Source organism: Paroedura picta, chromosome 2 (genome assembly GCF_049243985.1).
Source record: "Paroedura picta isolate Pp20150507F chromosome 2, Ppicta_v3.0, whole genome shotgun sequence".
Lineage (NCBI taxonomy): Eukaryota > Metazoa > Chordata > Lepidosauria > Squamata > Gekkonidae > Paroedura > Paroedura picta.
Window position 1 is genome coordinate 80,157,121 of NC_135370.1, and position 27,224 is coordinate 80,184,344.

The 27,224-nt window shown below is 43.2% G+C and overlaps 1 protein-coding gene across 4 annotated transcripts in view; it reads left to right on the forward strand.

Annotated features, from left to right (window-relative positions):
* The window catches only part of DAGLA (diacylglycerol lipase alpha), a 132,141-nt gene that overhangs the window by 50,018 nt on the left and 54,899 nt on the right, over window positions 1-27,224 (forward strand). For all 4 annotated transcript variants that reach the window (XM_077321168.1, XM_077321170.1, XM_077321169.1 and 1 more), the window contains exon 2: window positions 21,842-21,964. The gene's annotated coding sequence lies outside the window, so the exon portion shown is untranslated. The remainder of the gene's footprint in view (window positions 1-21,841; window positions 21,965-27,224) is intronic.

Below are 27,224 nucleotides of genomic sequence, written 5' to 3' on the forward strand. Positions count from 1 at the left end.
GATTCAGGCACAATTCAGACTGAATCCTTCTGTTCTAGAGTCTGGGAGGGTTGGGGGTTTTGAGGGAGTAGCACCAAATTTTCTGCGGCATAGTTGCGGGAGCTTCTTTTTAAAAGAACCCCCTCAAGTTTCAAGAAGATTTGAGCACAGGGTCCAATTCCATGGGCACCCAAAGAGTTTGCTTGCATCCAACCTCCACTGTTTCCAGTGGTGAGGGGAGAAAAGACAAGAATAGAGAATTTGTTTGTTTGTTTGTTTAAGCCATTTATATACAAGTCAGCTCAGGGTGGTGTACAATATCAAACCAAACAATAATATTAAAATAATATTAAAATAATTACATATTAAAACCATTTAAAACCATATACAACTGACAGCAGCCTCAATTACAGCTATTATTTCTAGTGCTGTCCCTCTGAATAGGTATATTGCCAAATTGAGAAGTTGACATGGGGTGATTCTTGAAGGGGGCCCATTAGTTGTTTTTCCCTTCACCACTGGAAATAATGGAAGTTGGATGGGGCACTCCCCATTTTTGGATGGGGCACTCCCCTAATCCAAGCTTTTGAAACTTGGGGTCCTTTTGAGGAGAGGCTCCCACAGCTACACTGCAAATGTGGTGCCTCTACCTCAAACCCCTGTCCTCCCAGACCACAGAATAGATGGAAAGGGAAAATTCCTTTTGACTTTAATGGTGCCATAAGTTATTATTATGCCAAATCTGAGTCAGTGAAGGGTAATTTGCTGAGAATGCAGAGTTGAAGAGCCAGTTTGGTGTAGTGGTTAGGAGCACGGACTTCTATTCTGGCAAGCCAAGTTTGATTCTGCACTCCCCCACATGCAGCCAGCTGGGTGACCTTGGGCTCGCCAGGACACTGATAAAACTCTTCTGACCGAGCAGTGATATCAGGACTCTCTCAGCCCCACCCACCTCACAGAGTGTCTGTTGTGGGGAGAGGAAAGGGAAGGCGACTGTAAGCCACTTTGAGCCTCCTTCGGGTAGAGAAAAGCAGCATATAAGAACCAAGTCTTATTTTCATACTAGGGAGAAGACTGATAGATTCAATTTTAATATTTATTTCCTTGTCCATTTTGGACTGATTCATAAATGCAAAGTGCCCCCATTCAAGTTATTATGAATAACCTCTGGATATGGAATCATACATATGAACTAGTAGTAAAGTAACACTAAAGAAAGAAGAGTGTGTGTTTATCTTCATGGCTGTGGTCTTTTTTGGAGTTATCACAGTTACAGAAAGCATAACACAGTGCATTTGTATTATATCTGGTTCACTGACAGTTCATACATTACATTTTTTCATTTCCATCCTTGGAATCTAATGGAAGAAAGTATCCAAAGGAAGAAAGGCTTCATTTATCAATGCTTTTCTAAATTGCACTTGCAGGTTTCACAATGAGAAAAAAATTCACAGGCAAATGAGCCTTCATGATTTCATGAGTTCTGTAAAATGTATTTTCATTGGACAATGTGAATCAGAGACCTTTCATTGATGTTCCAGCTTCCTGGATGGTGATGAGAATATTTTTTGTGTCTACTATCTTGGCAAGATGGTTATATCCATTATATAAAATGTAGCCTCATATAAACTTGACTCTTATTGCTGAAAATCTTCATTCTCCCCAAAGGTAGGAAGAGAAATCTGAGAGGCATGTAGAACCACTGGCTGCTTTTCTTTGGCAGTTGATTATCTATGTTTATCTGTTCTTCCCTAGTGGTTGGGAGAAAACAATTCACTATTAAGAAAGATAAGAAAAGCATAGATAACCAACTGCCAAGAAAGGCAGGCAGCTCTATGTTCCCCTCTAGTTTTCTCTCTCTGTCTCCTCGGAATCCTCAGCTGTCAGCTGGTTTATAAGTGGCTATTTTTAATGTGAGAGTTTTATCTTGCTCTGACCTGTATCTTGGAAGCCAAGTAGGGTTAGCCCTGGTCAGTATTTAGATGGGAGAACACCAAGGAGTATCAGGGTCATGACATAGAGGTAGGCAATGGCAAAGGTCTCTTGCTTTGACAACCCTACTGTGTTGCCATGAATCACCTATGACTTAATGGGGGGGGGTGAGGAGGGGGGGGAGCTATATCTTACTCAGAAGCTGAAATGCTCCCACAGTTAATATACTCTGCCATCCCAAAATATGCACTCTTTCTATATGGACATTTTGTTTTGTTGCTTCTCTTTAGTCTGTCAACTGAGATATACACTGGTTAGGCACCTTTTTGTGAATTTCTCTCAAATGCCTGATGCCAACAGATATCAGTGGATTCTTGGTGAATTATTGATAACTTCATTCTACTACCTTTCGTTTTTTTCTCTCTCAGCAAGACTTCTATTTTGGCCAGTTAGTATGACTGTCTTCTCAATCAAAGCAAGGCTCAGCATGCTAATGCTCTTGTTTCCAAAGAACACAGCTGTGACCAGGAGAGAAATACAGTGAAAGGAAGAAAGACAACCTCTGTTTTTATATTTGTGCAAAAATCTAGTTTTCAAATTAGCAGGAAGTACTTCGAAAGCTAAATTGTTTAATACAATTCACTCTATTTTTCATTAGTATTGGTTGTAGTCTTCTTATGGAAACTATGTAATACATCAGTTAAAAATCCATGTATTTCATCTTTGTAGTCTTCAGTGCATTAAGATGTAATTGAAAAGCAATTGTGTGATACATTTATCTGATGAACCTGCAATAGAACCGTGTTTGTTCTTACATTTCTGCTTGCAATTTTTTTTCACGCTCTGGTTGTTGTTAGATTAAATAGATTTATGGAGGGGAGGGTGCTTATTTCCAAACCTTGTCTCCAAATCTGGATTGAGCTCCTTACAAAAGGATGTTGGAAGAAGAGAGGCAGCTTTAAACTTGCTATTAGAAAAAAGAAAAGTCAAAATATCAGGTGCGTTTGGAAGTAGGCAGGACCCAGTCACAAGATGTTTAGATATTCAGAAATAATAATCAGCACTCAGAAGTGAACAGTCAGCTGTCCAATTGTCATAAAATCAGCATACTATAATCTCCGTAGTTTAACAGTCATCAGCAATCTGGCAGCTGTGGGGATGATGATGTTAGCATTCATTCAGGTCCAACTCTCTGCGATCCTATGGCTCAACTGTCACCACAATTTCCAGAATTGCACCGCTTCTTTTAGTTGTGTAATGTTCTGACCGGTGTCCATTTTGATCATTTCTAACCACCGAGTTCTTTGTCGGCCTGGTTTCCTTTTTCCATTGACGAGTCCTAGCATAATTGCTTTCTCCATTGAGTTGGATCGCACATTATGGCCAAAGTTAGTGGCGGCTGTATCTTGCATCAATTTAATCTAATGGAACATTTTCAAAGACAGACCCAAGTAGTGTATATTATATTAATCTAACTTGGGTATGATCACATCATGGATAACTGTGGCCAAGTCTTGCTTTTCAAGGAAGGTCTTTAGTTGATATTATAAGCAAAACTGTTTAAAGCTGCTGTGTTCCCAGAGGAAATCTGTTCTCTCTGCTGAACTGGATTTAATTGCACCCTCAGAATGCAGACCTCCTTTATGAGGAGCACAACTACATCCAAAGCTGGTTGAATTTTCAGAGAGTGATCAGTTATATTATTCATCAATAATTCACCATTATCTAGACTGAACATCAGTTTATTGATCCTCATCAAGGCTCTTACCCCCTCCAGTCATTCAGAAATCACAAAAGAAAAGCAGCTGGTATCTGGAGAAGCTTCAGCTGACTGATATAGTTGTGTAAAGAGAGAAAACCATGTATAGGAAATGAACAGATGAATGTAAAAATTCAAGAGACTGAAACATTCCTAAGGATGCTATATTGTAATAGGATTTCTTCCTTCCTCTTTAATGTTTTATGTGTTTTTTCCTCATTGTTATAAACTCGGTCCTGTGAGGGCAGGGTGATAATAGGAAGGAAGGAAGGAAGGAAGGAAGGAAGGAAGGAAGGAAGGAAGGAAGGAAGGAAGGAAGGAAGGAAGGAAGGAAGAAAGAAAGAAAGAAAGAAAGAAAGAAAGAAAGAAAGAAAGAAAGAAAGAAAGAAAGAAAGAAAGAAAGAAAGAAAGAAAGAAAGAATCTTCTTTTGTATTGGAATTTGGGACACTGAAGGGCAGATAACTAGTGCCTTAAGCATTACAAAGCAAAAACATGAGGTAGCCATAAATTCACAGATAACAGTTGCCAGCTTGCCATTAACATTTGGATTTTGGTTATGTAATTTTGCTGACTAGCAAGAAAAGCTTTTATTCTATTCCACCAAAGGAGTAACTAAAAGGTGACAGAGAGGGAGGGAGTGCCTCCTTCACAGTGGTAATAGACTAGATGCAGCATTAATGACACAAATCTATAGGTTGCTACAAATGCAGACACCCAAAGTTGTGGTTACCTAGAGGAAGGAAAGGAGAGGTAATAAGGTAGGAGATAGGAATGAAACTTTGACCTTCAGGATAAAAGATGAACACATTTGGAAAAATATTCCATCAGCTGCTGCAGAATATTGCTGTGCCCTGAACTATATAATGAGAGAAACTGGGAATTGAAAGGTATTTTTAAAAATTGGGTTATCTAATTAAATAATTAGACTAGAAACAGCTTCTAATTTTCTCCCATAATCTTTTTGGTGGAGAGAACATAAGGGGTGATTTGAAAAGCACATTTTGTATGATCAGAAGAAAAGTCACAGTTACATTGAGACCACTGTTACACAGGCTTATGCAGAAGGTAAGTGCATCCAGATTATGTGCTTACTGTACATTTGTGCACAATGTACTGTGTGTGGGTGTTGAGTAGGAGGAGTATGTGCTGGGTGTTTGGAAGTGCAATCATTAGAGAATCTCTGGGCAAAGAGAGAAAAGCTATTTAGCTGTGGTTTCAGGTGGGTAGCCATGTTGGTCTAAAGCAACAGAACAAAGTTTGAGTCCATAGGCACTTTGAAGATCAACCCAGAAAGTGTAAGCTTTCGTGTCTACATGGGTTTCTGTAAGGATACCTGTATAATTTAAGTATGGTGCAGGGTTCTTACTACATTAAGCTTCACTTGCATACATGAAAGCAGAATCAGTGTCCCATCCCTCACTGAGAGCCAGCTTGGTATAGTGGTTAAGAGTGGTGGCCTTTAATCTGGAGAACCAGGTCTGATTCCCCACTCTTCCACAGTCAGCTAGCTGGGTGACCTTGGGCCAGTCATAGTTCTCTCAGAGCTCTCTCACTCAGCCTCACCAACCTTGCAGGGTATCTGTTGTGGGGAGAGGAAGGAAACACGATTATCAGCTGCTTTGAGACTCCTTTGGGTGGTTATTGCAGGATACAAAAAAATCTCTTCTTTGCTCATCTTTTTCTTCCTATTGTCATATTTCAGATTATATCATGCTTTCTTAATACATATTTAAAAAATTACCATACAAAATATGGTAAAGCTAATAAAAGATATTATAATTTCTTTGTAAAAATTTAATTTTAAATGTAAGATTTAGTTTAAAATTTACACTAAAGACATTAAAACGAATATTCTCTGAAAATAATAGACCTGTTTTTTCCCCTAAAAGCAGGGAAATAGGTTTAATGTATTTAAGGTACCCGAAGAAGTCACGGCTTACAATTGATGGCATAGAAAACATTGCCAGAGGAAAGAACAAGCAATAGGACAGATACCGGATGTACCAGCATGGGTGAATAAAATGTGGAGTAATAAATAGTTTTGTGTAATATAGTTTTGATTTCAAGGACTTCCTATACTGAGGGTCAAATTAGATCTCCTGTGGTTTTTAAAGCATAAATAGGTAGAAACATATTTCCTAATCTCAGTTGCTGCTCTAGAGCTCTGATTTCATCCATGAAGGACCATTGGACTCCCATAGAACGGATAAAAACATGAGGGGGAGGAAGAAGAACTAAGAACAAGAATTTTGTGGCAAAAACTTAAATACCTTTTTCCAAAATATGATCACCTGAAAACTATTCACAGTGCTATGTCTAGTTTGGTCTTCAATAATTCTGTAAAAGGATTATAATGAAGTCCCAAAGACTCAGTTCACAGCAACATAGATAGCCATCTTATCAGAAGTCCAAGAGATTCTGTTTCCCAGACTCCACAATGAATAGGTACTATAGAAGCATGGAAGCCACAGAAGCACCAATACTGGTAAGGTAACATGAAAAATCCTGGGTTGCATGGGGCTAATTCCTATGACAATATGGCATCAATCTTCTGCAAACTGCATCAGTGCTGTTTTAAAGGTAATTTCTGTGGAGAGGCCCTTTCATAACACAGCAGCCACCACCTGGACCTGTTCTTAAAGGGTAGGAAGACTCATATATTAGGTATGTCCCAAGAAATGCTAGACCAAGGGTGCTAGGACCATAGAGGTTTTAACCAGCGACTTTACTTGGGACCATAACTTAATATGTGTACAAGAGCCAGCTTGGTGTAATGGTTAGGACTGTTGAATTCTAATCTGGCAAGCCGGGTTTGATTCTCAGCTCCCCCTCATGCAGCCAGCTGGGTGACCTTGGGCTTGCCACAGCACAGATAAAGCTGTTCTGACCGAGCAGTAATATCAGGGCTCTCTCAGCCTCACCTACTTCACAGGGTGGCTGTGAGAGGAAAGGGAAGGCGAATGTAAGCCAGTTTGAGACTCCCTCGGGTAGAGAAAAGCAGCATATAAGAACCACCTTTTCTTGTGTATTTCAGCTGCTCTGTTTCTGGAAAAAATACTGGCATGGTGGATGCCATATGTATTTGTTTCTGAGTTCTGTCTTTTTATGGGAGAGAGCCTAAAAACATATGGTCAGTTTCCAAAATGATAAAGGCATGAGAGATGCCAGTTAGGTATACTTTATCCAAAGACCTAATGATGGAAAATACATTCCTGTTCATTCCCATCTGTCTATATCTGCCCCTGAAAAGTCCAGATGAGGCTTGCTGAGATGTTGTGCAAGGCCAGGAGAGATAGATAGGAAGCCTTACTAACATTCAGCCTTTTTGAGCCGTAGGTCCATTTGGAATGCTGACACATTGGGGTGGGCACAGCCACAAAATAGATGCCACAGAACCAGCTTACCTTCGGTCACAAAGTGAAGATACTTTGATGTGGTGGCAACTGCTGCCAAAGCAACATTTTTGTATATGTGCACAACCAATGTTATTTCTGATGGTCAATCAGAAACCTTCCTGGGCAAAAGCTCCTCCTGGCCCCACACACTTTCTGAAAGCACTTGGTGGGCATCAGAGAAGGTGTTGGCGGGTGCTATGGTTGGGGGACCTATTTGCACACTGTATAGTCATTTAAAGAAGAAAGATTTATTATGCTCCCATATCTGATTAATTGTTTTCGTCATTAGCAAGTGAAGAATGGGTAGAAATTAGCATCCCGCATTTACCATTTCTGTAGAGGAATAATGACTAACATGGTTAAACAGGAAGAAATTAGATCATGAGAACTATGTCAGATGTCCAGCCAGCACAAGGACTTTCCTTAGTTTGGGCTTGCTGTCTTGTTTGCAGGGAGCCTTAAGACTTTTCCTGACTGTTGAAGGACTAGAATGAAGGAAACAAAGGTGGTAAAACAAGCCTTGTAAATATGACAAAGTAATGAAGAAACAGGATGATAACAAAGAAATCAATGAAATTCAACAGAAAAAAAGAAGAGGGGAATCTGTGGTTTGCATGAAAAGAGACTGGTGAGAGAGCGAGAGATTGACTTATGTACAGTGCACTGCATGCCCAATGAGTGCAGGCTTCAGGTAGTTTCTGGTGAAATGATTGAAATACTGGGCTGCTATATTCTAGTACCAAGACTTGTAGCATGTTATTTATAGTAGCTGTGGAATCAGAGGAGAGAGAAGTGTTTTGGATCTGTCATTTATGTGAGCTGAAGAGCAAGATCTCTTCTCCCTGCTATGCTCTCTTCTATTTCCATTTTAATTAGTGATTTTACTTGAGAAAGGTCAAGAGGGTAGGAGCCATAGCTTCCACTGGAAAGACAACATTCTTTACAGTGAGATGAGAAAATTTGTCCTTTAGGGGATCTTAAACAGATTTCCCCTTGCTGTATTTTAAAAGGCAGAGGTTGCAGCATTTGTTTAATAGTGCTCTAGTTACAGTGGAGAAAGAAAAAAACTTTTCCAGAGTCCCTAACTAAACCCAAATAAATTGTCTTGACAGTCGGAGTCTCAGAGTGTATGTGGGACTCATACCAGCTCTGGAGAGACTTTGTCAGGACCTCTTCCTTCCCACCCAAACACACAGAGAGAGAGAGAGAGAGAGACATAAAGATATTCCCTTCCCTCCCCCTCCCCCGGTTTCTCCCTTACCTGTTGGTTTCCCAACCTCCTCCCTGCTTCCTCTTCCCTCCCTCCCTCACAACACAGAGACTCACTCCCCTTCCCCCCTCCTGTTTGCCCCTTTACCTAGAGGTTTCCCAACCTCCCTCCCTCCAAGCAAGCAAACACATGTACACACACACTCACTCACTCACTCACTCCCTTCCCTTCCCCCCTCCTGCTTACCTGGTCCTCTGCTGCTGCCTCGGCCCCCATGAGTTGTGCTGCAGCTGCCTAGGCTCCAGAGGCCATCATGGCTGCTGTGAAGGCCTCAGGGGCGGGGCAGCTGCTGCCTTGGCCCCTGTGGGTCACACAGCAGTTACCTAGGCCCCAGGAGCTGGTGCAGCCACTGCGAAGAGCTTGGGAGTTGGGCAGCCGCTGCCACGGCCCCCACAGATCACGCAGAGGCTGCCCAGGGTCCGGTGTGGCTGCTGGCTGGGCCCTCCATCTTCTGGTGCACTTGGTGGGTGGGATGACAGACATCACGTCTGTTTACATTTCCATTTGATGAGGCACACCAGAAGATGTGTCCCACATCAACAATTCCTTTGATTTTTTGTTGTACTTTGTGTCATTTCCTTAATGATGAGTTAAAAGTTGTATTTGCTATTCTAAAGAACCTGTGCGCCAATCTGAAGCCATGCCACACAGCTCATTGGGTGCAACAAATACAAGACCACTGCACTGTGCTTTAAATGAATATATATACACACAGTTGTTTTTAGATAGTTTTGGTTAGGATAATGTAAGATTTCACTTTGTGTGTGTTTTCTTAGTACAGCCAATATAGACTGAGAAGAATAAGACCAGGTTAAGGGAGTAATTCTTGTTTAAAACGAGTCATAGAAGGTGCATTGTAAGTGGTGCAGTCATCACCGTCTTCTTTTAAAAGGAAAAACAGTTCTGAATCACAGCACTTTGTACAGGCAGAATAACTTTTTGTTTTCCTTGAAGATCTAGCATGAATTCTTACACTTGTGTGTAAATGCTAGCAGTTTTCTGGAAAAATTAGAATTGGAAAATTTTCCAGAAAAGCTTCCAGCAAATTAATCTGATGATTTATTATGTTTATTGCGGCATACATTTAGTAAACACAAAAATGTATTCCATGTTAATTTCAGGTCCCAATGTTAACAAATACTTAAACTGAAACATTTAAGCAGAAATCCACTGAATGTGGTTTAAAAGTTAAATCCAAGCCAATTCAAAGCTTTATGAAGAAATTATTTAATTGAAATAATACTTGTAAAATGTAAAGATAATATAGTGTATTTCCATTGCATTGTTTAATGTAAAGTGGGGAAGGTGCTCAGAGGCTGCAATCCTAGTACACTTAGGAAGTCAATACCATTTCTGTGTAGGATTGCAATATAATTTAGCATGCCCAACAAACTCTTCATAATAAACTGTGAACATGGTTTTCCATTAATCTGTTTCAGGAAAATTAACTCTTGACCACAAAAGTCACTGGTATTCATCACTTTGCTTTGTTTTTTTCTATGTCCATTACTATATTCCTTCCATCATGTAAGAGTAGGCATATAAATAAGAATTTTAACTTAGGCTGTGCAGGTCAAATTAAAATATTTTATATTTTATTTATTTTACATTTATATACCGCCCTTCCCTGGGGCTCAGGGTGGTCTACATAAAACTTGACAGAACAGGAACAGTACAGAGAAATCATTGGGTATAAATAACAATAGTAACAGTTAACCGTAATAACAATATAACAATAGAAAATATAAATACACTATCTCACATATTTGTGAGGAACATTAATCTTAACAAAAATTAAGTACAATTTTGAAAATGACCAAGTTGGCTATGATGCCCTGGCAAGGGCATCTATTTGTTATTACTAATTCAAGAGAACATGAGTCTCTAGAAATATCTCTGAACGTGAGTAAGGTTGCATTTCCAGTAGCGTGCTCTTTACATGTCCTTTCCTGGCTATATTGATTGTGTTGGCATTTAAGCACTGCTTCCTTAAAGCTGGGTGGGGAACATGGGGTGAAACGGTATCCCTTGTGATATTGGTATGCAGCTTAGATTAGCTCAGGGCTGCAAGGAGCTTTGCTTTAAAAAAAGAACACATGTTTCCCAGGATTTGGGAAGATCTCATAGGGCACTTTACAAAATACTGAATCATAATAACATTCCTTGACTAATTGCAAAGAGAGTGGTTTAGCTAAAAGACAAGACATAGAAAGGAATAGATTTACTTTGGCACAGGAAGGTAAACGTAAATTGGAAAAAAGCATGTGTTGGCATGAGTGTCCCTTTTTGAGGACATATAAAAATAAAGAGCATCTGCCAGAGATGATTTACTTCCTTGGTTGGTTGGTAACTATTTTAGCAGAATAGCCAAGTCTTTCCCTCTTCTGTGACTTGCCAAAGCTTAATGGAAGTAGAGGTGAAGAGTATAGGTGGGCATAGCATGTGAGGTGAGAATGTAACCCAGAGGTTTTAGGGCTATTACAGAGAACTTTGAGGAATCACTTTGAACTAGGCCTTTTCTGCACTAGGGTATTCTGGTTCACCATGCATTCCTGCCTGATTATTTTTTCCATTCTGTATTCCAACCTGCTTTCCGAATGGATGTTCCCCAGGTTTTTTTTAACTGGTTCTGCACTGATTTTCCACCCTTCTAATTTCAATGTGTCTTCTGTGTACTGTTTTCCTGGGTTTCTTCCTATATATTCTCCCCAAAGCTGGAGTGGTTTCATGCAGAAACATTGTAAGATTTCCTTCTCCACACCCTTCTGCCATGTTTGGGATGCTGGTACTCTCTCTGACTGCCCACATTGTGAATGATGTCCACCCACCTCTCTCCCTCCTCATGTAATCTTTATTTTTTCTATTCAGGAAGAAACAAATGAGGGACCCATTTCAGTTCACTGCTTGCAAATAGGATCCTTTTTCCTGGTAGGGGTGGAGAGACAACTTCCTTGCTTGTCAGGCTGTAGCTTCCTTTCCCTTAGGGCTTAGGGCTAATCCTGCGTTGAGCAGGGGGTTGGACTAGATGGCCTGTATGGCCCCTTCCAACTCTATGATTCTATGATTCTATGATTCTATGATTCCCCTGACTCAGCTTCATACTCTGTTTTTCTCCTCCCCCCCCCCCCCCATGGTTGCAGCACAGGCTGCTCAAGGAATATAGCCCGTAAGGGAAAAGACAATATATTTTTGAAAATTGTAAGTGGTGAGTGTTGGTGGGGATTGTGTGTGAATTTCTGTTGTGCATGTGGTTGTGGTCCACATGTGTGTGCGCATGCATGCATCTCTGAAGGAAGAATGTTACCAAAATCACTTTTCCGCAGACACACCCAGTGACTTTCCTCTCTCCTCCTCCCATATCCTGTTACCCCATGTCAGTTACCCCTTTGCAAAAATGGTCCATTCTACATCTGTGGCCATGTACTATGAATTATACCATTGTCATTCAGTGCCTTGATGCATTAATGCCTCTGTATTAATCCTATCACAAACGGCTGCCTCAGGGAAGACTGTTGGAAGAAAGGATCTTCAGAGCAGTATGCAAAAGTTCTTTACAAAATCTGATAATGTACTTAATTGACCATCAGCAGTCAATGCTAGCAGACTACACAGAGGAAAGAGAGTTCTGAGTTTCAGGAAAAATGCCTCTTTGGTATATCTCATTGTGTAGTACAGTCCTCTTTAGATGAATAGGTTCTAAGTTCTATACCCGCTGTCACTGATTCTGCACAGTGTTGGCTGCTCCAGGTTGCTGGCAGTGCATTGCGACAGAGCAACATGCTCTACAACTTCCTGTGTCCCCATGGGGGACCGATTTTAGCGGCAGGGCAGTCTCTGTGGATCATGGATGCAGCTGGGATGAAAAGGTTGTTCGCAGGTTTTTTCTTCTTCACTGCATGAAAGTAGGATTGCATAACAATGCAATCCCACCTTCCTTCAAAGAAAAAAATGCCCCATTCGACCCTGCACCACTGCAAAGCCCTGCAGAGCCAAATGGGGTACTTTGTGTCCTTGTTGGGACCGCTAATGGTGCCCGTGGGGCAATGGAGGCCTGAAAGTGTGCCAGGCCTGGGAAGGGGCTGGGCTAGCACCAATGTTGTGTGGCTGCGAGAATTAGCCTGACTGCCATACGGACGCCGGGTCCAGCCTTTTACACCTGGGCGGAATTGGTCTGTGTGTATCAACTAAATTTCCCCCCACTTTCTACACCAGTTTTGCTTCTGAAAAGCTTCATGTCTAAGTGTGTCAGATTACTGTGGCCTGCCTAATATTTGGCTAGGACCGCTCTGTACTTTAAATCTTAGCATTTGTAAGTAGATTAGTGGTCATTATGCCCGACCGGTGGATGTACATGGGTTTTAAAAATAAACAGACTTCATGGAAATGAATCACATGCTCAGAATTGTATGCTGCTCTCCAAGTTTGGGGAGGGGAAAGTATGGACCCTGCAGTTAGGGGCCATAAAAAATAAGGCTGACCTGACTTTACATCCATTTTAAAATGTGAGTTTTTCAAAAGAAAAAAGAAACAGGTACTGAATCATCTAGAATTACATGCAGAACTGAGAAGGGTGAAGGGAGTGGAAGTGTAGTTTTGTCAGTTCTGTGACGGAAAAAATTACTGGCAAAAGGCAGAATCAAATTAACAACCTTTCTATCTCTAGGCTACTTCACTCCCACCTAAGGCACTGAGAATTTGAAAGTCATTTCAGAAAAACACTATGTAAAGCTTTCCCTAGTTTATCTTTTTTTATATAATCAAGCTTTTGCTGCCTTGTAGATTGATGCGATGGGAGGGGGGGAAGGGTAAAATAGCCTGCAATAGACTACATACAATGAAGGGAGGGGGGGGGTTAGAGGGACCAAGACACCAAATGCATTGTCACTTTGTACAGCATTGGGGGAGTGGAAGATAGGCAAGAACTGACACCTAGGAATAAACATAGCAACTTGAGAAAACACCTTTGAGCTGACATAAACATAACCATTGTCAATTAGACCAATCAGGAAGTTTATGCAAAACACTAGTTCCAGCTCCCCCCCCCCCCCCGATTCTTTTCTTTTGGGGTACAGAGGTTATACTCTGGGAACAAAGGGGGGGACAATAAAAAGTTTCCTTGCAGAGGTCATAGAATCATAGAGTTGGAAGGGGCCATACAGGCCATCTAGTCCAACCCCCTGCTCAACGCAGGATCAGCCCTAAGCATCCTAAAGCATCCAAGAAAAGTGTGTGTCCAACCTTTGCTTGAAGACTGCCAGTGAGGGGGAGCTCACCACCTCCTTAGACAGCCTATTTTTAGGCAGGTGTTAACATAACTATCAGATTAACCCAAACAACATCCAACATTGTGAAAATCAAGAGTAAATGATAAGTGCAGAAAGGGACCTAGTTAGACGTTTAGGCGTGAACAGCAAGTCTCTCGTGTCCTGCTTTGAGGCCTTGCCTTTACTATTCCTAATATGAAGTGAGAATACAAGGGACAGCCGGAATACAAGGGACAGCCCTTCAATGGCTGATCTCCTTCCTCCGGGATCAAGGACAGAGGGTTACAATAGGAGAGAAAACTTCAGATCACCAGCAACTTACTTGTGGAGTATATGAATCAAAAGTTCATATACGTTGCAAGTCACATTGTATGGAAATTGTTTCTAGAGGGAGTGTTTTTTGGGGGGACCCAGGAGGTCAACTGTATGTGTTTTATTTTGAAGAGTTTCTTGTGGATTTCACAGATCCAACTTAGATTCTACCCAACTATACAGCAGGTGTGAGAAATGGCTTTGGCCAGCACACCCCCCCCCCCCCGCTGGCATCTCTAGCAATTTCTGAAAGTCAAATGTAGGTGGGGGGGGTCTAATAGATACGTCAATTCTGGTAACACAGGAAGAGGCCTGGTAACACCACTTCCTGGGATGTGGAAGTGGTCTGTTGATGTCACATCCAGTGGGAGTGTCTGGGTGATGGCACTTCTGGTGGCACATGACATCCGGGGGTGTGGCCAGCTGACATCACTTCTGGGGGTCCTCAAAGCCTGAAGAATACTTCAGGGGGTCCTCCATGGTCAAATCTAGAAATATACAGGTCTTATGCATAATTCTTCTGTTTGGAAGTAATAGCCATGCAGCTTAAACTTCTTCACTGGATGTAAACTTAATCTAAATATTGATAATGTTTGTGTGGCTTTTTCACTCTCAGATAATGCTGAAAATTAATAACATGTTCTGGCTAGTTTTGTGAGACATGTTGCCAGCAGCATGCTGTTAATGTTGGTTCTTCATTTCCATCCTCTTCCACCTCACTTCTGTTTGCATCTTTTTGGCATTCACAAAGAAGGCAGGGAATCACAGTTTCTGAACACTAGTTTTCCAGGGTTAATTGGAACTGCAGACCATATCATTAGAAATGGATCAATTAAGTACAATTGCTGGGAATATTTATGTCTTTTATTTCTGAAAAATATGCTGAGGATATGGATAATATGGTACTCTGTTCAGATTGTGTAATATGCAAAGTAGGCTAGTCAAGGTGTGTATGCGGGGATGTCCTATCAGTGTGTGTATGCGGGGATGTCCTATCAGAAGCTAAATGTGAAAATGGGTGTTTGGTTCAGGGGAATGTGCTAACATGAAGGGGGAATTGAGTAGACGGAAAGATCTTGGTGGAGCTAGTCTGGTCACATTAGAGTTATCCTATTTGGTGACACCTCCAAATAGTAGGTTGTTTATTATTTTATTGAACTGTTTTTCTATCCCTCACAGCTACGGCTACAGCCCTTATGTGGGGTGGGTTGTCTTTTTTGGGGGGAAGGCAAGCAACCTAATCTCCTGCAGTTTAATTGTCTCTTACTGTTATCTTTGTGAGCTGTCTTCAGGTAGGCAACCCATTCCAATCCACTTTCTCCAAGGAAAGCAGTCATCTGGAGATGCCAGAACAGTAACCCATTAGCCAATGTTTGTGTTCCTCACAGCCTAGGCTAGCCCGGTCTTGTCAGCTTGTAAGCGAAGCAGGGTCAACCATGTATTTGGATAGACGACCTCTAAGAACCCTGCATTTGTATGGAAAACCTCCAAGGAATACCAAGGTTTTAATATAGAGTCAGCCCATGGCAAACCACCTCTGACTATGTCTCTTGCCTTGAAACCTCATGGGGTCATCATAAGTCATCTGTGACTTGATAGCTCTTTCTACCACTGCCACATTTCTTGCCAATGCCATTGTGTCGGGAGGCATTTTATGATGCAGGTCTTTTTCAAGCCTGTGTGGTCTACTTGCATTAGGAGAAGAATTTCTTTTGATGCTGAACAGGCCTCGTTTTTTAGTTCTTCTTGAAAGCATCACTAATAGCTATGGGCATGCTGAGCAAGCTAAGAAATTAACAAAGCAGCTTCATTTCAGAGTGGCAGCCTTCATAATATATTCTGTGAAACTTTTTCAGGGTTTAAAAACATAAACCCTTTATTTTTGTGAGCAGCCAAAAGCTACAAATCCCTCCCCAACATATTAAAGACATTTCCTGAAGATGAAATCACATCCTCCAAGGAAGAACAATCCACAGATTGTGAAGATCCATCTTCTGAGACAGAAAGAGTCCTGTTTATAGGCTTTAAAATAGTAGCCTGGCAATTGATGATTTATATATATTCTAATTGCTGATTTCCGCTTAAATTGAGTATGGAAAGTGTATACCATCTGGTGTACTTGTGAATTTAAGTGAGAATTCTGTAACTGTAGTCAAGGTCATATAGTTGGGAGAATTCTGCAGGGAATATGCCCTACCTGTAAGGTAGAGGGCCGTGGTCTCAGAATGGACAGAACTTTCTATCAAACATGAGATCATATAGATTAACATGTGTCTTGTAGGAATTAAAAATTTACTGTATTTATAAATTTCTTTTTTGCTTAGTGTGTTACAAAAGTATGTATATTACAAACGGGTGCCTCAACAGGGTGTAGGCACCCTTTTATTTAAGAGTCTTGGTAAAGGGCAGTCTTACTTGATGTTACCAATTTCACATAGGGAAACAGCACTTTCCTCAGAGACTTGGCAGAGATAAGAGGCCTCTTCTAGACATAAGCCTTAGAAGCACTGAAGACTCTTGATAGCTGCTGTGGCTGAATGACATAACAGGGTAAATGGGAGTATGTGGTAGTATTTTGAAATGTTCACAAAAGTTTTGATCTAAATTATTCTCTCTCTCTCTCTCTCTCTCTCTCTCTCTCTCTCTCTCTCTCTCTCTCTCTCTCTCTATCTATCTATCTATCTATCTATCTATCTATCTATCTATCTATCTATCTATCTATCTATCTATCTATTTGTATCACGCCCTCCTGTGCAGGCTCAAGGCAGTATACATCAGTGGTGATAAAATCATACAAATAATTAACATTAAAACCCTTTACAATGTTTGCATCTTCCAATTAGTTGCAAGAACTGCTTTGTTTATAGTGTAGCCATTCTTCTACCTGGCCACCAATGCTATTTCAGTGATGAGTTTTAATCCTGACATGTTTTATATTTTTGATTTTAAACACCCATTTTGTATTTGAGTAGCCTAATGCTGGGAGTGATCGAGGGCAAAAGAAGATGGGGATGACAGAGAATGAGGTGGCTGGATGGAGTCACTGAAGCAGTAGGTGCAAACTTAAATGGACTCCAGGGAATGGTAGAGGACAGGAAGGCCTGGGGGATCATTGTCCATGGGGTCGCGATGGGTCGGACACGACTTTGCACCTAACAACACCAACAATTTCTTTTTGTATTCATTTGCTATTGTAATTGTGTATTTGAACTTTGGTCTGAATGAAATAAAATATGACTTTTACATTGCTTAGAATGTGGCCAGAAAATATGCTGGGACTCAGAGCCAATTAGATTAAGGGTGTTGATTGACAACAGTAAAAGTAAAGGATTGGTCTGCTGATATTTATCTGAAAACGGTTATGGAATTCTTTGATTTTGGGTCTTTCCATCAAAATAATGTTATTGGCCATTCCTGAAGTTAGCAGGTGGTCCAATCACCACAGAACTGTCAGCTCGTAATGCCTTGAAATATGTAGCATTTAGCCTACTATCTGATCTGTGGGTGGAAATGGCAAATGCATAAGGAGAGTAGATCACTGGAAACCACAGATGTCCCTAGCATGCTGTCATTTTCCAGCCTTGTATAACTGTTGGCATCACAAGGCAGAATAGGTTTGGACACTTTAGTGACTTTCTGTGTGCTGTTGTGTGGAGGAGTATAAAAAGCACTCCCACATAGTCTCGAGAAATATTCATGGGGAGAAGCCTGCTGTCCTGGGTAAGCCGAGGAGGGGACCCTGATCTTAACTGCTCTGGCCTCAACCAAATACCTGGTGGAAGAACTCCATCTTCCATGCCCTGTGGAACTGTGAAAGCCCCATCAGGGCCCTCAGCTGCAAGCTCATTCCGCCAGGTTGGGGCAGAACTGCAAAGGCCCTGGCCCTGGTCAAGGCCAGGTGTACCTCTTGTGGGCTGGGAACCACCAGCAGGTTAGCACCCTCAGAGCCCAGTGCCCAGGGTGGGGAGGGGGATATGGCAGTAGACAGTCCCTGAGATATGTGGGGCCCAGACCACAGCTAACTTTTAAGGTTAACACCAGAACCTTGTACTTGATCCGAGATGCAACTGGCAACCAATGCAGCTGCCTCAGCACTCGCTGGATATGGGCTTTCTAAGGTGTTCCAGTGAGGACCCTAGGAGCTGCATTTTGCACCAACTACAATTTCTGCATCAAGGTCAAGGGAAGGCCCACCTCGAGTGAATTACAGAAATCAAAACTGAAGGTGACCATTGCATGGATCATAAAATCATAGAATCATAGAATCATACAGTTGGAAGGGGCCATACAGGCCATCTAGTCCAACCCCCTGCTCAACGCAGGATTAGCCCTAAGCATCCTAAAGCATCCAAGAAAAGTGTGTATCCAACCTTTGCTTGAAGACTTCCAGTGAGGGGGAGCTCACCACCTCCTTAGGCAGCCCACTGCTGAACTACTCTGACTGTGAAAAACTTTTTCCTGATATCTAGCCTATATCGTTAGGATCACCATGGTTAGGTGCTCTGGGGACAGAGCCTTGCCTGGTGCAGCCTTGCCTGGTGCCTTGCCTGGTGCAGATGGAGAAATGCCTGGCAGGCTATGCTCATGCCCTGCACCTCCTTTGGGGCCGAGGGATAGTGAGGTTAACTATCGTTGGCCCATGGGAAAAACCAAGGACTTGTAGTCAGCGATAACCCCCATTCTGAGACCATGCCCTCCTCTCAAAATATGCAAAGCCCCTGCGCAAGGTGGGAGAGGACAGGGCAGTAATGAGCAGTGCCCCAGACCCTTGAAAAACAACTTGGAGTCTACATGTCAGTTATGACTTAAGGAAAAAGATGGCACTAGACCCACAAACCTGCCTGTTCTCCAGTTGGGCCTCTAATTTTAGATTTTTCCTCTTTTTAACGCTGAATTTGCTTTTAGCCACTCATTCACATTGCTTTTCTGTTGTAATCTGAATAGGCTAATATTTTTTAAATGGATCCAACATGAAGGAAAGTGATCCAATGATGCTTTTGTCTTAATCAATGGAAAACAGAAAACCCTATAGGTCTGCATATGTACATACATTGCATGCTGAGTGGGATGGTAAGAGGTTTCAGCATATTTCTGGCTCTGACTGTTTTCTTTAGAGCCTCTAAGATCCTGAATAGAGGGAACCCGGTGGCTCAGGTCAGCTGGGTTCCTTTGTACAAGCTTGTTATCAATATCCTTTATCTCCTCCTTTGTATGTTCACCCACCCGCACTATAAGCTGTCTTTAACACATGCTAACATTTTCCTGCCACTATATTCTCTCCCCTTATGAATAAACAAACACACAAATACCACCTGTTCTTTCTTCCATTTGCACCTATTCAATAGACGTTTCACTACCCATAATGAAAGTGCTCTTACATCCTCACATGCACCTCCCCCCACATGCTCCATTGCTTAGTGAGCTGCTGTTTGTTGCCAACAACCTGCCATGTGGAAGGAGGTCATTTTGCGATTTTTTTGTAAACTATTTTTGTAATTTTAGTATAGGGAGCTTTTGATGAGACTTCTGTTGCAAACGTAAGGAGAGTTATGGAGAAAATTATCACTAATAGGTACTTCTGTAGTTTATTATTTAATCATTTGTGCTTATTTATCCTCAGATACCCCAGAATGTCCATGTCAGACTCTGGTGTTGGGCTTGAGTCCAGGGCAGTGTTCTCCTCCAGAGTTCCTTTAGTAGGGCTTGCCCTGGGGGAAGAAGCTCAAAGGGGGAAGGAGAGTTTACAGTACCCTTTTTCACTTCCTCTCCCAGTAACCTCACCCTGGCTTCATAGGGTCTGGCCCTTGCTCCGGGGCCCTGCCAGGATACACCTTCTAAAGCAGTGGTGCGCAACCTTTGTTAGGCTGCGGACCGCTGCGCTGGGGTGCGGGGAGAGAGCGACCTGGAGCCCCGCGTGTGCGCGGCAGCCCTGGCGCCAACACGCATGCGCGGACTTGCCGTGCGTGCATGTTTGCGCCCCGCCGGATGCAAACGCACACGCGCGGCAAGTCTGCGCGTGCGCGTTTGCGCCGCCGGCATGTCGGTGGCCACAGCTCCCTCTCCCCGCCCCTCCAGGCCACAAGGAAATCGGCCGCCGAAGCGGCTGATTAGCTTGCGGCCCGGCAAGCTTCTCTTCCCGCCCCCTCCCAAAGCAAGAAGCTTGCCGGGCCGCAAGCTGATCGGCCGCTTTGGCGGCCGATTTGCTCGCAGCCTGGCGAGCTTCTCGCTGTGGGGGGGCGGGAAGAGGGAGCAGCAGCCCAGCGCCGAGGCCTTCGCGGCCCGGCACCAGGCCACAGCCCGGGGTGTTGGGGACCACTGTTCTAAAGGACTACCAGGAGTAGGGCAACTCTGTCTGCACTCGCTCCCGCTGTCCTTGGAGATGGTCTCAGGGGAGGGCTAGGCCTAGGGTTATCAGCCTCCAGGCTGGAGATGTCCTGGAATTCAACAGATCTCCAGGCCACAGCGATCTGTTTCTCAGGAAGAAATGGCAGCTTTGGAGAATATACTATATTGAATCATACCTCCATTGAGCACCATTTCCTCCCAAATTCTCCCTTCTTGAGGTTCCGTCCTCCAAATCTTCAGGCATTTTCTAAGCCAGAACTGGCAACTGTAGGGGTACCATAGGCCCAGTGGGCTGCTACCTGCCTAAGATCCCATTTTCCTTGCCCCCTTATCTATGACCCTACCCCAACCACAGCCTGTAATGCCAGGGCATACTGGTACCCAATATCCACCATCATCTTTGGGAAAGGTATATCTGTTCAGTTGACCAAAGGCTGAGGCTCTACATGGCCTATATAGGGTTGCATTATGATACAAAGTTCTTGGCTGTTTGTTGTTAGAATTGTCCCCGAGACTGTCTATATATTTCTCAATACCTAGTGGCTGAAATCTTCAATTGGAGATGCCAGGACTGAACCCAGGACCTTCAACATACAAAGCATGTGCTGTACCACTGAGGCATCTCTCTTTTTTACACTAAATGTATAATTTCCTTTCTGCATTTAAATTGTTAGGAATGAGTGGCTTAGGGATATTGGCAAAGCAGTGGTAGCATCTCTCATGTCTAATGGGATATATGTAAATCACTTTCTACAACTTGTGGCTGTGTTCAGTTTTTATATTTATTTAATGATTGCTTTTGCCACTGATACCAGATCTAGTAGCAGACTGGATTTCACTAAATCTCCTGGACATATCCAAATTTCTGTGTCAGTTAAACAGACCTCATTGGTCACTCTTCACTTTAAGCCTGCATCCTGCAGTACTCTCCATCCTTTTCTTTCTGCCACCACCCAAATAATGCCTCATTGAGAATCAGTGGCTTAAACGTCCTGGGCGAGGCTGCTGCTTTCGAAAACTCCCTTTCCCCTTTTGCCAAGAAAATGGCCCCTCCTGTGTGTTCTTTGTTTCCACAGTGCCAAAAAAGGTACTGAGGGCCCAGAGCCCGTCCAGTCTGTGCTCCAGCTCTTCTGTCTCAATCCATTGCAAAGAAGAGAGGATCTCTAGTCCTTACAGAGGATCCTGGGTGTTCTGACATTACTGTATTTAGTTGCTCTGATTTTCCATTGGAGGAGATAGGGTGGCTTGTATGCTGCAGCTGCATATTGTCTGAGAGCTCCTTCCCCAGCATTTTTTGTGCCACTATGAGTGGCAGCATTGCACGCTCTTCCTCTGTCCTTCTTCCCACAGTTCATAAAGAGTTTCCTGGGAGCAAGTAATTAGATCATTCACTTCTTGTTTGTAAGGAAGATGTGAAAAAGAGTGAAGCCATGACCCCTACTTCATTTATTTGGAGTACCCCCCCTTTGAATTAGTGAAAGTTCTGCCTTGGAGGGGGAGGAGTTACGGTGATGGTGGTGAAAACTGGCTTTGTCAATGGACAGTCACCATGCTGTTCTTTCTTTTCCTGCTTGGGGTTTTCAGTGGCTGCAACAAGATTATGCTGATTCCTTCATCACTCATGAAGTCTGCACCCATGGACATACAGATTTCCCCAAGACACCTTCTTGGGTCAGAAGAATGTGCTTCTACTGGACTGCATGCTATGTAAGCATTTTTTTAAATTCTCATTGCTATCCCTTTTTCTTTGTCACCCAGAGAACCCAGTTTTCTGTTTTAACTGGCTGAGGGTTGAGCAGATGGATTTTATCCCTGGCACTGTGCAAGAAGAAACCTTTCCATGACTTCATCTGTAGTTAATGCTTTAATCAAGATGCAAAGGCCCTATGACTTGTGATTCTCTTTTACTGTTTTAAATCTCCAGGCACATACTCATGATCATTTAATGGGTATGTTAACCCATGATATAATTTAACCGCACTTCACAACTATTCACAACTAGGATTATGAGCAAGTTTTCCCATCCCTTTAATAAAGGTAAAAAAGTAAAGGTATCCCCTGTGCAAACACCGAGTCATGTCTGACCCTTGGGGTGACGCCCTCTAGCGTTCTCATGGCAGACTCAATACGGGGTGGTTTGCCAATGCCTTCCCCAGTCATTACCGTTTACCCCCCAGCAAGCTGAGTACTCATTTTACCGACCTCAGAAGGATGGAAGGCTGAGTCAACCTTGAGCCGGCTGCTGGGATTGAACTCCCAGCCTCATGGGCAGACAGCTTCAGACAGCATTTCTGCTGCCTTACCACTCTGCGCCACAAGAGGCTCATTTAATCCCTTTAATGCAGACATATAAATGAATTTGTATTGTAATCTGGTTGTGACTACTGAACCAGTGGTGATGGTTTTTCAAGTTTCATTACTCTAATTTTTTATTTGCTCTATTTATAGTCTATCTTTCTGCCCAGTGATCCAAAATGCTTAGGACATTCACCCCTTTTCCATTTTATTCTCACAATAACTCTGTGAAATAGCACAACAAAAATAAGTCCAATAGTACCTTTAAGACCAACAAAGATTTATTCAAGGCATGAGCTTTCGGGTACATGCACTCTTCCTCAGACTATGAACTACCATCATGAAGCTAAAGTTAATTATGTTAAATTAGTAAAGTGGGTCACAACATCCAAATTCAGCCATATGATAATTCTTTGCTAAAACAGCTAATCAGTCCTTTTGAGTTCAGCTGCATTTCACAAAAACATTGGAGAAATAAAACTGTTCACGTTTGTAATTAATGGCAGACACTTTCCCAGTTGTTGCTGGCCCCATTCATCTCCACCCAAGTGTGGAAGCATCCCTGCAAGTAATTGTAAAGGTGCTACTGGACTCTATTTTTGTTATGCTACTTCAGACCTACACGGCTACCCACTTTAATCTATCCCTGTGAAATAGGTTAGGCTAAGGTTGCATGGGTGGACTGTGTATGTAATGTACAGCAGTGGTCCCCAACCTGCGGGCCGCGGCCCGGCGCCGGGCCACAAAGGCCATGGCGCCGGGCCGCGGCTCCCTCTCCCCGCCCCCCCCCGCAGTAAAAAACTTCCCAGGCCGCAAGCTTGCGGCCCGGGAAGCTACTTACTGCGGGAGGGCGGGGAGAGGGAATCAGGGCCGGGCCGCGCCCGTGCAGGCCGCGCCCGCGCGGCCCGATCCGCGGGCGTGGCCCGTGGGTGCGGCCCGATCCACGGGTGCGGCCCGCGGGCGCGGCTGGGTGCGGCTCGCGGGCGCGGCCCGATCCGCGGTTGCGGCCCGCGGGCGCGGCCGGGTGCGGCCCGCGGGAGCGGCCCGAAGCGTGGGCGCGGCCCAATGCCCTGCCGGTCCCCAGCCTAATAAAGGTTGGGGACCACTGATGTACAGTATTCTTACTTCTTGCTTCCTTACAGGATTCTTAATTCTAGATTGCTGTAGACTCTGAAGTTTTAGTATTTTTCTGCATTCCAAAACTATTGGATTCCTGACATATGAAACATGATTTGACTCTTCTTTGAACTTTGCAATATGCTTTAACAAGTCTTTTGAAATTTACCATTCTTGCTTTTTGTATGCCAAGGAAACCAGAAACTTCTTTGCTGAGAGATCAAATTGCCAGTTGCAAATGGAACTACACTTTCCTGTTCATTTTCATATTATTTTTAATAATTTAACCCAAAACAGGAGTTCAGATATTAGTCATTCTGTGAATATTATATTTGCTAAAGCTAAAGGGAAATCCTACCTCGAGGCTGCCTTCATCCCTGCACACAAGTGATAGCAGAGCTCCTAGCTGTTGCCAAATTTACTGCTGAATATTATGGGTGGTGACAAAATTCAGAACATGTGTTTGATTATAACTACTTGCTCAGGTAGGAGGGTCATGAAAAAGTAGCTAATACATGTATGTTCACAAAACTAGGGAAGGAGAAGCTAAGAAAGAAGAAGCTATGGGAAAGAAGAAGCTAAGAACACTTGCCGTCTTCTTTGGGAAGAGATATGATGTAAAACGTAAATGAAAAATATTGCCACAATGTTAATCATGGACAGCATTGAAAGTAGTAATTGTTATGTCTCAAAACAGTTCAATAGGTTAGGCAAGTTATTTTTAAGTCTTTATAGAGAGCTCTGTAAAATAAAAGATGAATTGTAGAAGAGCCTCCCAAAATATCTGAGAATGCTATCCTGAAAGCAATACTCTTCATGTAGCTGTAATAAGGAACGGGGTATGTGGGTGAGAACTCAGGGAATGCCAGTCTGACCATCATAATTTGTTTTAGACAAGAAGCAGGATCCAAGAGAAAGGAGGTCAGGAAGACAGGAAGATCTAACTAAGAAGAACTGCACTAAGAAGTAATATTCCTCGCATGTGTCACTTGCTGGCTTAGGAATTGCAGTAACCAACTAGTGCAGGGGTAGTCAAACTGCAGCCCTCCAGATGTCCATGGACTACAATTCCCATGAGTCCCTGCCAGCATTCGCTTTCCCAGTTGTTGCTGGCCCCTTTCACTGGCAGGGGCTCATGGGAATTGTAGTCCATGGACATCTGGAGGGCCGCTGTTTGACTACCCCTGGACTAATGTGTGCCCAGAAGTGCAAGTGTTTTCTATCCACACTGCATCCTTTTCATGGGAATGTGTACTTGGCCTCATGTCCAGTGCAGATAGGAATCCCTTTAAAGCAATGCAGCACTCCCAGATTGCATCTGCACTGCAACACATGTTTGGATGAACATCTGATTTATACAGTCTTTTAAATTTGCAATGCCAAGAATTATGTATAACAGAGTTAGGCTGGAGAGTGTTCTGCATCTGATTGTCTTCCTTTCCCTATTGTTTTTAAAATTCAAGTTTTTTACTTTCACTTTCCCCTCATATGGGGATAAAATTGAGAGGGCTCAGAGGAGAGCACTGAGGATGATCCAGGGTCTGGGGACCAAGCCCTATGAGGAAAGCCTTGGGAATGTTCCGCCTGGAAAAAAGGAGGTTGAGAGGGGGCATGATTGCTCTCTTGAAGTATTTGAAAGGCTGTCACTCGTAGGAAGGCAGGAAGAGTCTCCCATTGGTAACAGAGGATAGGACACACAGTAGTGGGTTTAAACAACGTGTATCTGCTAGATATCAGGGAGGGGGATTTGCACAGTCAGCGTAGTTCAGCAGTGGAACAGGCTGCCTAAAAAAGTGGCAAGTTCCCCCTCACTGGTGGTCTTTAAGCAGCAGCTCGACAGATACTTATCACTGCTTTAGGGTGATCCTGCATTGAGCAGGGGATTGGACTAGATGGTCTGGATGGCCCCCTCCAGCTTCATGATTCTATTGCCATTGTATAGGATTTCCTGAAATTCTCCTATCCTGGTACTGACCTGACTTATACTTGCTTAGCTTCATGGAAGTCGCTGGTTATGTCTTGCAGTTGTATCCCAGATGTGAAAGGGCTTTTCTGTTTCCTTTGGAGGGGGGCAAATAGATTGTCAGCTTTAAGTATTGCAGTGATACTTTAAACCAGTGGTCCCCAACCTGTGGGCTGTGGCCTGGTGCCGGGCCGCGAAGGCCATGGCGCCGGGCTGCGGCTCCCTCTCCCCGCCCCCCCCCGCAGTAAGAAACTTCCCAGGCCGCAAGCTTGCGGCCTGGGAAGCTTCTTACTGCGGGAGGGCGGGGAGAGGGAATCAGGGCTGGCCCGATTCGCGGGCATGGCCCGTGCAGGCGTGGCCCGATGCGCGGGCGCGGCCCGATGCGCAGGCACAGCCCGCGGCTGTGGTCCGCACGGGCGCGGCCCGATGCCCTGCCGCTCCCCAGCCTCAGAAAGGTTGGGGACCACTGCTTTAAACTGCATTAATATATCAGGACAGGAATTCCCTTGATTCAATTCCTTCTTTTAGTACTCAGGCTGAAGGGAAGTCAATGGCAAGAGATGAGGGTTTGCATCTGTATGAAACTGAGCATGAGAGCAATGCACAAGCACAGGCCAAGGTCTTCACCAGGTTGTTTGGAGGGCAGTGAGAAGCAGGGAATGTCTGCATGCCTCAGGTTCTCCTGCAGTCTCTACGGGCCACTTCCAGACCTGTCTGTTATCCAGTTGTGCTTTCCAACATATCCACACATGTACTTTGCAAACAGAAGCTGGGATATTGAAAGACACTGATATGAAAAGGGCATTAAAAAAATTTTTTTTAATGCTCCCTTGCCCCACAATCCCTTCCTCCACTTTCTGTAAGCTCTCAGGGCTTGAGCAACCTAATTTCCCCTCCTTTATTTCCCCCATTAACTGATTTGGACCTAATCTGAATATTTTGTGCTTTCTGGAGTATATTCAGTCTTCATCAGGCCATTGGAGAGGGAATATTTTGGAAGCTGCCTCAGTACATAGCTAACACTACCTTGTATATCAATGGCCCTTTGGTGCTATTTTTTGTTTGTTTTTATGATAACACATCCAGCCAAGTTACTGTTTGAAGGTGTGATGATATACATGGATAGTTTTAGGTAGGATTTTTAAAACTAAAAAACTTTGATTTCCATTTTAAATCTAATGCTGCTCTAGAAAAGCAGGGTTCCCCCCCCCCCCCCCTCTCTTTCTCTCTCTGGCTTGTTTACCGTCTGGCTCTCCTGAGTTTCTCCTTTCTTTTTACTGTTTTTTTTTTTCCCTGACCCATTCCGTTTTGTTTGTTTTCACTATTTTGCTTCTTGGTGCATGTGTACTTAGCATTCTCTGTAATGTTTAACCCTCTCATACATGCACATTTTTAAAAATCATATAGGCACACACTTAAGCCATAACCATCCTGTACTCACTATTCATACTTTTTCAAACACAGAAGAATATGTTTAAACATTTAAGCCCCTTTTGTAAGCTTATGAGGCTTACAAGTAAGCTTATCATAGTAAAGACCAATACAGTCACTCTGGATTTTTGTTTTTTGGTCTTATTCTGGATGTCTCCACTT